Below are 12,500 nucleotides of genomic sequence, written 5' to 3'. Positions count from 1 at the left end.
ACAGGGTGGAGAAGAGGTCTCCACACGAAGGATAGTCAATGAGGCCATTCAGGGGCCAATCCTGAGGATCCTGAACAGGACCAGGATCATTTTGTGGGGGAGGTGGGGTGGGGGGAATAAGCAGAAAGGACTCCATCTGTGATACAAGCCTTCTGTAATTCTGATAAAAAGTGAGGTCTGCAGATGCTGGAGATCAGAGCTGAAAATGTGTTGCTGGCTAAAGCACAGCAGGTTAGGCAGCATCCAAGGAACAGGAAATTCGACCTTTCAGGCCAGAGCCCTTCATCAGAGCCCTTCCTCATTCCTGATGAAGGGCTCTGGCCCGAAACGTCGAATTTCCTGTTCCTTGGATGCTGCCTAACCTGCTGTGCTTCAACCAGCAACACATTTTCAGTTCTGTAATTCTGGGACTGGGATCTTGCTGTTCATTAAAACAGTCACAGGTTAGTCAGTCAACCCAGACTCATTTACCGGTGTGAGAAATTGAGGACTGCAGCTGTTGGAGAGTCAGAATTACAAAGTGTGGAGAGTCGATGGTTCAGGCCTGACCTGCTGGGCTTTTCCAGCTCCACAATTTTCCACTCATTTCCCTCTGCCCCAGGGAGTGGGGCTCACAGCAGTGTTGGGGACAGTGAAATGTTTGAGGGGGGCCCATTTGGTGAGGTAGGTATTTGGGAGGGAAGGTATTTGGGGAAGGGGATAAATTTGGGAGGACAGTGAAAATGAGGGGCAAATGTTTTTTGGGGGTTCAAAATTATTTCAGGTCTGAAATAAAGAAAAAGAGAAAGGGAGGGTGAGAAAAAAAGAGAGACAGGTAGAGAGAGTGGGGATGGAGAAGGGGGATGAGAGAAAGCTGGCGCAGAGACAGACAGTGAGAGGGAGGGTGTGAGAGAAAGGCAGTTTGAGAGAAAGAGACAGACACGTAGAGAGAAGAACAAAGAGAGAAGGGGAAATCAGACTGAGACAACCAGGCGTTGAAGCATGGACAGACTGAAGGGGGGACACTCAGTATTCCAGCTGGTTCCAGCTATCTCTCTCTCAATGGGTTTTCACACTCCCTCTCTCCCATGCTCCTGGGGTTTGCTTCAGCTTGTTTCTCTCCCTCTCTCTCGCTCCCTCTCTCTGGATGGTCAGCCGGTCTCTGTCCCTTGCCATGTTGGTCAACTCAGAAAGGATCCAGAAAATTCAAGAGATCAGTCTGCAGGTGATCCCTGGTTTTGTTTATTTCTGGATGGTTTCCCAGAACTTTCTATCGTTCTGGCCAATTCGGAGAATATGTTAATAGTTTGAAGCTTTGTTGATCATTTGGATGGCTTGTTGTTGCTAGTTTCTTTGTGTAGCAGGTCCCGGTGCCTTCCTGTCTGGGCCCTCCTTGGTTTGGTGGAGACGTTGGTAGGGCTATGTCTGCCCAGGGGAACTGTTGCCTTTGACATTATGCTGATGGGATAACCATCTGGCTGCTGTCTGGCTTTTGTGAGTTGGGTGTATAACTTGTCCAATATACCCAGCATCTCTTGGCTGTCTATCTGTGTTTTAGCAAGGAGGCCGCAACATTTCACCCATTCCCCCCTCCCCCACCCAGTCTTTTGAATGGAAAGAAGCTTATACAATGAATTACAAACCTAATTTTAGAAGGTGGTTATGTTTCTTGTCAGAGTAGCCTGCTGTTTGAGCGAAAGCCGTTTTGTATAATTGTCAAACTGATTGTCATATGGCAGTTAAGTGATATCATAGAATATCTACAGAGCAGAACCAGGCCCTTCAGCCCATCGAGTCCACAATGACCCTCTGAAGAGAATCCAACTCAGATCCATCCCCTGATGATATCCCTGAAACCCTGCATTTCCCATGGTTATTCCAGCTTACGTGAATATCCCTCGACACTATGGGCAATCTGTCAAAAATGTACACCATTGAACAGTGGGAGAAAACCGATGATGATGATGGAGGGAGAATGTACCACCTTCACACAGACACTTGCTTAAGAGTGGAATCAAACCCAGGTCTCTGGCGCTGTGAGGTAACAGTGCTCACCACTGAGTAACTGTGGCACTCCTAACTGTTTCTACAAAACATATTCCGTTCTGAGAATCTATACAGAATTGGGATGCACAGCCAACATCCAGTGAGCAGAATAAATGCAAGGGAATGAGGCCTGCTGGCTCAAACTCCTGGAATTCCCTCCCTAAGGACATTATGGGTCCACCACCTACAATAGTTCAAGGAGGCAGCTCACTACCCAAACCAGCTCCCGAGCAGCGACGTACAGGCAGTCAATACTGGGCCCAGCCAGGAACACTCAAACCCTGCAAATGAATGAAACGAAGGTGATTACCCGGGGAGTTCCAGCCCCTGGGGTGTATCCAGGTATTATTCAGCATGATCGTACACATGTGTTGCAGCCTGTAACCCTAACCACCGGTATCCCGAGATATATCAAGGTGAGTGCAGTTAGGACCACAGCCGATGTGAGAGGAGCCGAATTTGGTTAATGACAGGCGGTGGGAATGCCGTGGTGTGAGTGTTCCTTCACATTTACGTAAGTGTTGTCCCTGTCAATGTTCCCTCTATCTCCACAGCATGTGGGATGGAATCATGATAACCCATCCAAATACCTTTTTTAATATAATTCCGATACTTTCGACTTCAAAGATCTCCATCCTAACTTTGTCACTTGGGATAAGTGGAATCCTTCGTCCCATGCCCAGGTGTCCCACCGAGAGTGTCCTTACAGCTGTTACTAACCCAACCCTTGGTGAGCTGCTGTCACTGACAGTGAGAGACCTTGGTGTGGGTCTTCTCCTGGAACAAATATTGACGCTGTTTGTCACTAACCCGGGATGGGACCTTCCTCGAGCAGTGAGGACCGTTACCTTCATTTCATCACTTCGTTGCCCTCACTGTTGTCCCTCAGGGAGGGCTGAATGGCCTGGTGGACAAAGTCACATGGTGATTAATTTAGTTTGTTTGTCAGCATCCAGTCCGTGTATGACAGACTGTCGGTCTGTCTCATCCAAAAATGTATCTGAGTTTGAGACAGGATCAGACAGAGTAGACTTTTTGGTGCTGCCCACCAGCTGGGTGGCTGGAATGGCTGTTGTGTGCGGAGTGAGACCATCAGCTGTCTGACACTGGATAACCACAGGATTCATGGAATCTGAGTTCGGATGTGGGTCAGGGCTGGGGGCAAAAGTGCAGTTACCTGGGAGCAAGGCAGCAGCAGTCCCCATCCGTGAGCGGGTGTAGATATGTCAGTGTGGGGCTTGTCGTTAGCTCCCTGGGGATGTAGAATTCCAAAGGCACACACTTTCCCATTCTGGAAGGAGTCCTACAGTGTGGAAACAGGCCATTTGGCCCATCAAGTCCACACCGACCTGCCGAAGAGTAACCCACCCAGAGCCATTCTCCCTACCCAATATTTATCCTTGACGAATGCACCTAGCACCACAGACAATTTAGCACGACCAATTCATCTGACCTGCGCATTTTTAGACTGTGGGAGGAAACCGGAGCACCCAGAGGAAACCCACACCAACACAGTGAGAATGTGCAAACGCCACACAGACAGTCACCCGAGGCTGGGGTCGAACCCGAGTCCCTGGCGCTGTGAGGCAGCAGTGCCAACCACTGAGCCACCATGCCACCTCAACTGAGTTTGTACGTTCTCCCGGTGTCTGCGTGGGTTCCTCTGGGTGCTCCGGTTTTCTCCCACAACCCAAAGATGTGCAGGTTAGGTAAATTGGTCATGCTCAATTGCCTGTATGGTTCATGGATGTGTAAGTACTTTCCATTAGTCAGGGGTAAATGTAGAGTAATAGGGTAAGGGAATGTGTTTGGTTGGAATAATCTTCAGAGGGCCAGTGGACTTGTTGGGCCGAAGGGCCTGTTTCCACAGAGGAGGGATTCTATGATTCTATGACCGCTGAGACCCACCACTAGTCACAGGCCTTCAGTCAGACTGTTACCCTCTGCTTCCTCCCATCAAGCCTATTGTGTACCCAGTTTGCCAACGCCCCCTGGATTCCATGTGATCTAACCTTCCAGAGCAAGGTACCATGTGGAACCTTGTCAAAGGCCTTCCTGAAATCTGTAGAGTCTACATGTACTGGCCTCCCCTCGTCAAACTTCCTGATCACTTCTTCAAAGAACGCTAAGAAATTTGTGAGGCATGGTCTCCCACGCACAAGGCTATGCTGACTACTCCCAATCAAAAGCTATATTTCCAAATGCATGTATATCTAATATCTCAGAATCTTCTCAAGTAACTAACTTACCATGGATGTTCGGCTTACTGATTTGTACTTCCCAGGTTTTTCTTTGCAGCCCTTCTCGAATAAGGGCGCAATTGTTGCTTCCCTCCAATCTTCCGGGACCTCACCCGTGCCTAACGGTGATGCAAAAAGATCAGCCAAGGACCCCACAATTTCTTCCCTCGACTCTTGCAGTGTTGTTGGATATATTTGGTCCGGACCAGGAGATTTATCCACCTTCATACATTCTAATGCATTCAACACTTCCTCTCCTGTGATATGGATTGTTCACAAGAGATCATCACTAACTTCCCCAAGTTCCCAAGCCTTTGTGTCCTTCCCCAAGGTCAACACAGAGGTGAAATAACTCCTGCGATTCTGCACATACATTGCCGCTTTGGTCCTTGAAGGGTCCGAGTCTCTGTCTAGTTATTCTTTTTCCATTAATATACTTCAAGAATCTCTTTGGATTCACCCAAATCTTCGCAGCCAAGGTCATCTGCCCTTCTGATTCCCTTCTTCAGTAAACTCTTGTATCCCCAGGGATTCCCTTGACCCCAGCTGCCTGTACCTGAGCCATGCTTGTTTTTTCTCTGTTTAAAGCCTCAATGTCTGTTGCCTTCAAGGGTTCCTTATTCCTGCCAACCTTACTCTTCACACTCACAGGAACGGACAGATCTTGAACTGTAGCTATCCCACAGTTAAAGAACTTCCACGTGCAAGAGGTCCCTTTCCCTGCAAACAAACTTCTCAAACCAACCCCTGCAAGCTGCTGTCTAATTCCGTCAGAATGTGCTGTGCCCCAATGTAGATCTAGCACCTGGGGAACATGTTGTTTTACTCCACAATGATTACAATATTAATAGAACTATGGCCACTGGTTCCAAAGTGCTCCCCCAGTGTCTCCTCAACTCCAAATACTCTGGTTGGGTTGTTTACCCTGTTTATGGAAGTAACTGGGCAACACCACCAGCATCTCAATGTGCACTTGTGACACTTTATCTCTTCCATGTGAAGGAATGGGACCCACAAATCTCCATTTAATCTGGCTCCCACCAAAATTCCCAGGAACAGTACGGCCCAGATTATCAGTGCGCCCAGTTAACTGAAGCAATGCACAGAAAGGGTTCAAAGTGAATTTCACTGAAACGGTTATCAAGTAAACATCACAGATTAGTTTGAGAAAGGACTTAGATCTGGAAGAAAGCTTCCTCGAAGTGTCTCCATCTAACCGTTTGCAGATTTACAGTACATCGTGTTCTCTCAATGTTGTCACAGTCAAATACACAAAGGATAGGCTTAAATATTCATATTTCCATCTCACTGAGCTGATCTAGGAGAGGTGGGTCAGTGAGGGGTAGATTGCTTTGTTGGGTGGGGATCAGTCAGGGAGGGAGAGTGTTGGAAAGAGATGAGCCAGGGTGGGGTCTAGCTAAGGAGAGGCAGATTGAAGAGTGGGATGGAGATTAGTCAGGGAGGGGGTGATTTTTGTTGTGCAGGGATCATTCAGGGAGGGGAGATTGCAGTGTTGGGTTAGGATCAGTCAGGGAGGGGTGTACTGTTGGGTAGGAATCAGTCAGGATGGGGTGAGCGCAGTGTTGGGGAGGATCAGTCAGGGAGGGGGAGATTACAGTGTTGCGTAGGGATCAGTCAGAGGGGAGTTTGCAGTGTTGGGTAGGGCTCAGTCAGGGAGGGTGAGATTGCAGTGTTGGGTAGGGATCAGTCAGGGAGGGGAGATTGCAGTGTTGGGTAGGACTCAGTCAGGGAGGGGGAGATTGCAGTGTTGGGTAGGGATCAGTCAGGGAGGGGGCGATTACAGTGTTGGGTGGGGATCAGTCAGGGAGGGAGAGACTGTAGTGTTGGTTAGGGATCAGTCAGGGAGGGGCAGATTGTAGTGTTGGGTAGGGATCACTCAGGGAGGGGGAGATTGCAGTGTTGGTTAGGAATCAGTGAGGAAGGGGGTGAGTGCAGTGTTGGGTAGGGATCAGTCAGGGAGGGGGAGACTGCAGTGTTGGGTAGGGATCAGTCAGGGACGGGGAGACTGCAGTGTTGGGTAGGGATCAGTCAGGGAGGGGGAGATTGCAGTGTTGGGTAGGGATCAGTCAGGGACGGGGAGACTGCAGTGTTGGGTAGGGATCAGTCAGGGAGGGAGTGACTGCAGTGTTGGGTAGGGATCAGTCAGGGAGGGGGAGATTGCAGTGTTGGGTAGGGATCATTCAGGGACGGGGAGACTGCAGTGTTGGTTAGGGATCAGTCAGGGAGGGGGAGATTGCAGTGTTGGGTAGGGATCAGTCAGGGAGGGGGCGATTACAGTGTTGGGTAGGGATCTGTCAGGGAGGGGGAGATTGCAGTGTTGGGTAGGGATCAGTCATGGAGGGGAAATTGCACTGTTGGTTAGGAATCAGTCAGGGGGGGAGATTGCAGTGTTGGGTAGGGTTCAGTCAGGGAGGGGGAGATTGCAGTGTTGGGTACGGATCAGTCAGGAAGGGGGAGATTGTAGTGTTAGGTAGGGATCAGTCAGGGAGGGGGAGATTGCTGTGTTGGGTAGGGATCAGTCAGGGAGGGGGAGATTGCAGTGTTGGGTAGGAATCAGTCAGGGAGGGGGAGATTGCACTGTTGGTTAGGAATCAGTCAGGAAGTGGGTGATTGCAGTGTTGGGTAGGGATCAGTCAGGGAGGGGGAGATTGCAGTGTTGGGTAGGACTCAGTCAGGGAGGAGGAGACTTCAGTGTTGGGTTGGGATCAGTCAGGGAGGGGAAGATTGTAGTGTTGGGTAGGGATCAGTCAGGGAGGGGGAGTTGCAGTGTTGGGTAGGGAGCAGTAAGGGAGGGGGAGATTGCAGTGTTGGGTAGGGATCAGTCAGGGAGGGGGAGATGGCTGTGTTGGGTCGGGATCAGTCAGGGAGGGGGAGATGCAATGTTGGGTAGGGATCAGTCAGGGAGGGGGAGATTGCTGTGTTGGGTAGGGATCAGTCAGGGAGGGGCTGAGTGCAGTGTTGGGTAGGAATCAGTCATGGAGGGGGAGATTGCACTGTTGGTTAGGAATCAGTCAGGAAGGGGGTGAGTGCAGTGTTGGGTAGGGATCAGTCAGGGAGGGGGAGACTGCAGTGTTGGGTAGGGATCAGTCAGGGAGGGGGAGATTGCAGTGTTGGGTAGGGATCAGTCAGGGAGGGGGAGATTGCAGTGTTGGGTAGGGATCAGTCAGGGAGGGGGAGATTGTAGTGTTGGGTAGGAATCAGTCAGGGAGGGGGAGATTGCAGTGTTGTGTAGGACTCAGTCAGGGAGGGGGAGACTGCTGTTTTGGGTAGGGATCAGTCAGGGAGGGGGAGACTGCAGTGTTAGTTAGGGATCAGTCAGGGAGGGGAGACTGCAGTGTTGGGTAGGTATCAGTCAGGGAGGGGGAGATTGCAGTGTTGGGTAGAGATCAGTCAGGGAGGGGGAGATTGCAGTGTTGGGTAGAGATCAGTCAGGGAGGGGAGATTGCAGTGTTGGGTAGGGATCAGTCAGGGAGGGGGAGATTGTAGTGTTGAGTAGATATCAGTCAGGGAGGGGAAGATTGCAGTGTTGTGTAGGGATCAGTCAGGGAGGGGGTGATTTTTTTGTTGTGCAGGGACAGAGGGAAATGATGAGGGCAAAAAGTGGACATGAGATTGCTTTGGCAAATAGGTTTCGGGAGAATCCCGAGTGTTTTTACAATCGCAAAAAGGACAAAAGGTTCACTGTGGAGTGAATAGGGCCCCTCAAAGATCAAGACAGTCTGCACGTGGAGCTGCAGGCGATGGGGGAGATACTGAACACGTAGTTCCTGTAGAGAAGGACATGGAAGATATAGAACAGGATGATGGTTTGGGAAACTGCATTGGGAAATAGATGATGTCTCCTTGCAAAATGTCGATATTACAGAGGAGGAGGTGCTGGATATCTTGAAAAGGTTAAAGGTGGATAATCCCCCAGGACCTGATCAGGTGTACCTGAGAACTCTGTGGGAAGCGAGAGAAGTGATTGCTGGGCATCTTGCTGAGATATTTGTATCATTGATAGTCACGGGTGAGGTGGCGGAAGACTGGAGGTTGGCAAACGTGGTGCCACTGTTTAAGTTGGGTGGTAAAGACAAGCCAGGGAACTACAGACCGGTTCACCTGACGTCAGTCGTGAGCACGTTGAAGGACAGATACATGAGGGACAGGAGTTACATGTGTTTAGAAATGCACTGTCTAATTGGGGATAATCAGCATTTCTTTGTGTGTGGGAAATCATGTCTCAAGATATTGAGTTATTTTGAAGAAGGAACAAAAAGATTGATGAGGGCAGAGCGGTGGATGTGAGTGATATGGACTTCAGGAAAGCAGACGAAATGTTTGCACACGGGAGCTTGGTTAGCAAGGATAGATCTCATGGAAAATAGGGAAAACCAGCCATTTGGATCCAAAACTGGCTTGAAGGGAGAAGACAGAGGGTGGTGGTGGAGGGTTGCATTTCAGACTGGAGGCTTGTGAGCAGTGGTGTGCCGCAAGTATCTGTGCGGCGTCCACTACTTTCCATTAATGATGTAAATGATTTGGATGTGAACATAGCAGGTATAGTTAGTAAGTTTGCAGATGACACCAAAATTGGAGGTATAGTGGACAGTAAAATATGTTACTTCACATTACAACGGGAACTAGATCAGTTGGGCCAATGGGCTGAAGAGTGGCAGATGGAGTTTAATTTAGACAAATGGGATGTGCTGAATTTTGGAAAAGCAACGCTTCGTGGGACTAATACACTTAATGTTAAGGTCCCAAGGAGTGTTTCTGAATAAAGAGACCTGAGATTGCAGGTTCATTATTCCTTGAAAGCAGAATTGTGGGTCGATAGGATAGTGAAGAAGGTGTTTGGTATGCTTGTGTTTACTGATCAGAGCATTGAGTCGAGGAGTTGGGAGGTCATTGTTTGGCTGTACAGGACATTGGATAAGCCACTTTTGGAATATTGCGCGCAATTGTTGTCTCCTCCCTATCGAAAGGATATTGTGTCAATTGAATGGGTTCAGAAAAGATTTACAAAGATGCTGCCAGGATTGGAGGATTTGAGCTACAGGGAGAGGTTAAATGGGTTGGGCCTGTTTTCCCTGGAATGTCTGAGACTGAGGGGGAACCCATAAGGAGGCTTATAAAACCATGAGAGGCATAGTTAGGATTAACAGACATGGTCTCTTTCCCTGGGGTGGGGTAGTCCAGAACTGGAGGGCTTAGGGTGAGAGGGGAAAGATATAAAAGGAATGTAAGGGACAACGTTTTGATGTAGAGGGTGTTGCGTGTATGGAATGACCTGCCAGCGGAAGTGGTGGAGTCTGGTACAATTACTGCATTTAAAAGGCATCTGGATGGGTATACGAACAGGAAGGGTTGAAAGGGATTTGGGCCAAGTACTGGCAGATGTGACGAGATTATGTTAGGATATGTGGGTGGTGTGGATGGGTTGGAACGTAAGGCTCTGTTTCTGTGCTGTGCATCTCTATGACTGTAAATGTTTACCACTATCCATTACCAGCTATACACTTCACTGTTTCCCCTCTTTACCTTGGTCAGTTCTCCCCTCAGCACATGTCAATGGCTTTGGTTGTGATTGTTGGGTGTACTTTAGGGTCACTTTAAAAATCCATCATCTCAAAGAATTCCACAATACTACAATTTCCCAGAGGATATCTCAGTGTGACATTACTCCTTCACTCAGCGTTATCACCCAACGGTCGATCTGAGACAGTCACGTCCCTGGCCAATTGCACAATGTGTTACTTAAAGAAACACTGACACATTCAAAGAGGAGTCCGGAGAACATCACTTTTGCCGATGTGACTGTCCCAGATTATACAAAGACTGAACTTTCCCAAAATTATCGCAGTGCCTTTGCATTACACAGGAATTCATTGGAATGTGTAACAGTGTTGAACAATGAAATGCTGTTAGGCAGCATCAAAACTATTCTCCTGCTTGTGGTTTTGTGACATGTTTCCCAGAATCTGCGTTCAGGCTGATACAGCTTCATCATCTGAGGCCAAATACTTTCTCTGTAATGCTTTTATTACCCAGTACTGTCAGGGTTACCCATCCTGCACTCCCTGAGACTCCTCAAGGAGGTGTACAGTAGAATATACATGTTCCACCTTTTGTTCACCCTGACACCACTAAATCTCATTTATCTCTGTGCCACAGTCCAGCCACCTTATTGCAGAGACTTTGTCCATTCCAAAAAAAGAACATTACAATTGATTCTTTCCACAATTTCTTGTCACAGTCCAATTCACTGATGTACAGTTTCAGTTAAACTCTGCGTCTTCCTGTTCCTTTCTGCTTGTCTTCAGCTACATCGCCATTATCTGTTTGGATTTGGAAAGCTCCTTTCACCTGAACTCTCTGCATCCTCTCTGTCAGTATACAGCCCTGTACATAAGCCGTGACTGGCCAGGACGCTGCTCCCAGCAGGGTTGTTTGTAATTCTCTTGTGAGACATTGCTGTCTCCTACTGGCCAGTGTGTATTTCCCACCCCGAGCTGCCCTTGAGCTGAGTGGCTTCCTGGATCATTTCGGCAGGAATTGAGAGTCAACCGCATAGCTCTGGGTCTGGATCATATGCAGGCCAGACCCGCTGCCTATTACAGATTTCCTTCCTGAAAGGATATTAGACAGTTAGATGGGTATACTGGACACCGGCAATAACTTCTGGATGAACAGTCGGGAGAGAATTAGCACGAGGCCATCAGCTGTCCCACTCATAGCTCACCCGTCAGTGAGTACTGATCCCAGTGTGGCATCAATCAAACCCCTTTCACCATGACCATTGTGTAATCCTGATACCTTCCTGCACTCTGCTGATATCACTCAGTCTCTCTCCATGTGGTATCCCCCACTGTGTGGGTGTAATTTCTGCCTCTGTCAGTGTCTCTCAGTCTTGCAGCTACTCCAGATCCTGAGACAACAGAATTCTCTACTCCAGAGAGACGCAGCAGCACAGGCCATGGATGGAGACTGGGATTTTCCAGGTCTCTGTGAGACTCAGTGCCATCCTCCATGTGTAACCCTCACTACATCAGTCTATTTTCCCATTCTGTCTATTTCTCTGTCTCCTGTAGGTATTCAGGAAGTTCCTGTCTCAGCCGAATTCATAACTCCTGTCTCGTCCATAACCGCATCAAAGCCAGTTGGTCAGCCAGAGAGAGATGGAGAGGGAGATCTGGAGCCTTCAGTAAATCCTGCAGCCGGTAAGAACACTCACAGTAAACAGCACAGGGAGGAGTTAGTGGCCTTCTGTATTCAGACCCAGAAGACAGGATATAGACACAGAGCTGGGCAAGGAACAGTAACATTCTAGGCTTCATTCCCACCATCTTGTGCTCTCATCTCCGCTGTACTGGTCCTCACTGAGACATCTCTCTCTCTCTCTCTTTCTCTGTCTCTCTATCCGTCTCTCTCTCTCTCTCTCTCTCTGTCTCTCTGACTCTCAGTCTCTATCCCCTCTTTCAACCATTCTCTCTCTCTCTTGCCCCACCCTCTTTCTCTATCTCTCTTCCCCTCATTCACTCTCGCTCCCCCCCACACACTCTCCACCTCACCCTCTCTTTCACTTGACTCTCTCTCTCTCTCTCTCTCTCTCTCTCGATTGCCTCACCCTCATGTCCCTGTTTCTGTGCATCGCCATCTATCTCTGAGGAGAAAGTGAAGTCTGCAGATGCTGGAGTTCCGAGCTGAAAATGTGTTGCTGGAAAAGCGCAGCAGGTCAGGCAGCATCAAAGGAACAGGAAATTCGATATTTCGGGCAGGACCTGTTGCGCTTTTCCAACAACACATTTTCAGCTCGCCATCTATCTCTCCCTATCTCGCTCTCCCCCCTCTCTAACTATATTTCTCTCTCTCTCCCTCGTCCCCTTCTCACACTCTCTCTCACGCTCTCAGACCCTCTCTCTCATTTCTGTCCCCTCTCTCACTCACACGTGCACATCTCTCCCTCTCGCTTGCCCCCTCTCTCGCCTGTCTCTCTTGCTCGCACCTCGCTCTCCCCCTCCTTCACCCCTTATTCTCTCTCTCCTCTCTCTCATCTTCTCCCTCATCTCTCTACCCCCTCTCTCTACCTCCTCTCTCTGCCCCCTCTCTCTACCCCCTCTCTCTGCCCTCTCTCTCTGCCCCCTCTCTCTGCCCTCCTCTCTCTGCCCCCTCTCTCTGCCCCTCTCTCTGCCCTCTCTCTCTGCCCTCTCTCTCTTCCCCCCTCTCTCTCTG

The 12,500-nt window shown here is 49.2% G+C and overlaps 1 long non-coding RNA gene across 2 annotated transcripts in view; it reads left to right on the top strand.

Annotated features, from left to right (window-relative positions):
- LOC132822189 (uncharacterized) overlaps positions 1 to 12,500 on the top strand; it is a 141,984-nt gene that overhangs the window by 96,392 nt on the left and 33,092 nt on the right. For both annotated transcript variants that reach the window (XR_009645416.1, XR_009645415.1), the window contains exon 2: positions 11,360 to 11,488. This is a non-coding gene — a long non-coding RNA (uncharacterized LOC132822189). The remainder of the gene's footprint in view (positions 1 to 11,359; positions 11,489 to 12,500) is intronic.

This window comes from Hemiscyllium ocellatum, chromosome 14 (assembly GCF_020745735.1).
Source record: "Hemiscyllium ocellatum isolate sHemOce1 chromosome 14, sHemOce1.pat.X.cur, whole genome shotgun sequence".
In the NCBI taxonomy this organism is placed as follows: Eukaryota; Metazoa; Chordata; class Chondrichthyes; order Orectolobiformes; family Hemiscylliidae; genus Hemiscyllium; species Hemiscyllium ocellatum.
This window is presented reverse-complemented; position numbering and strand designations above follow the sequence as displayed.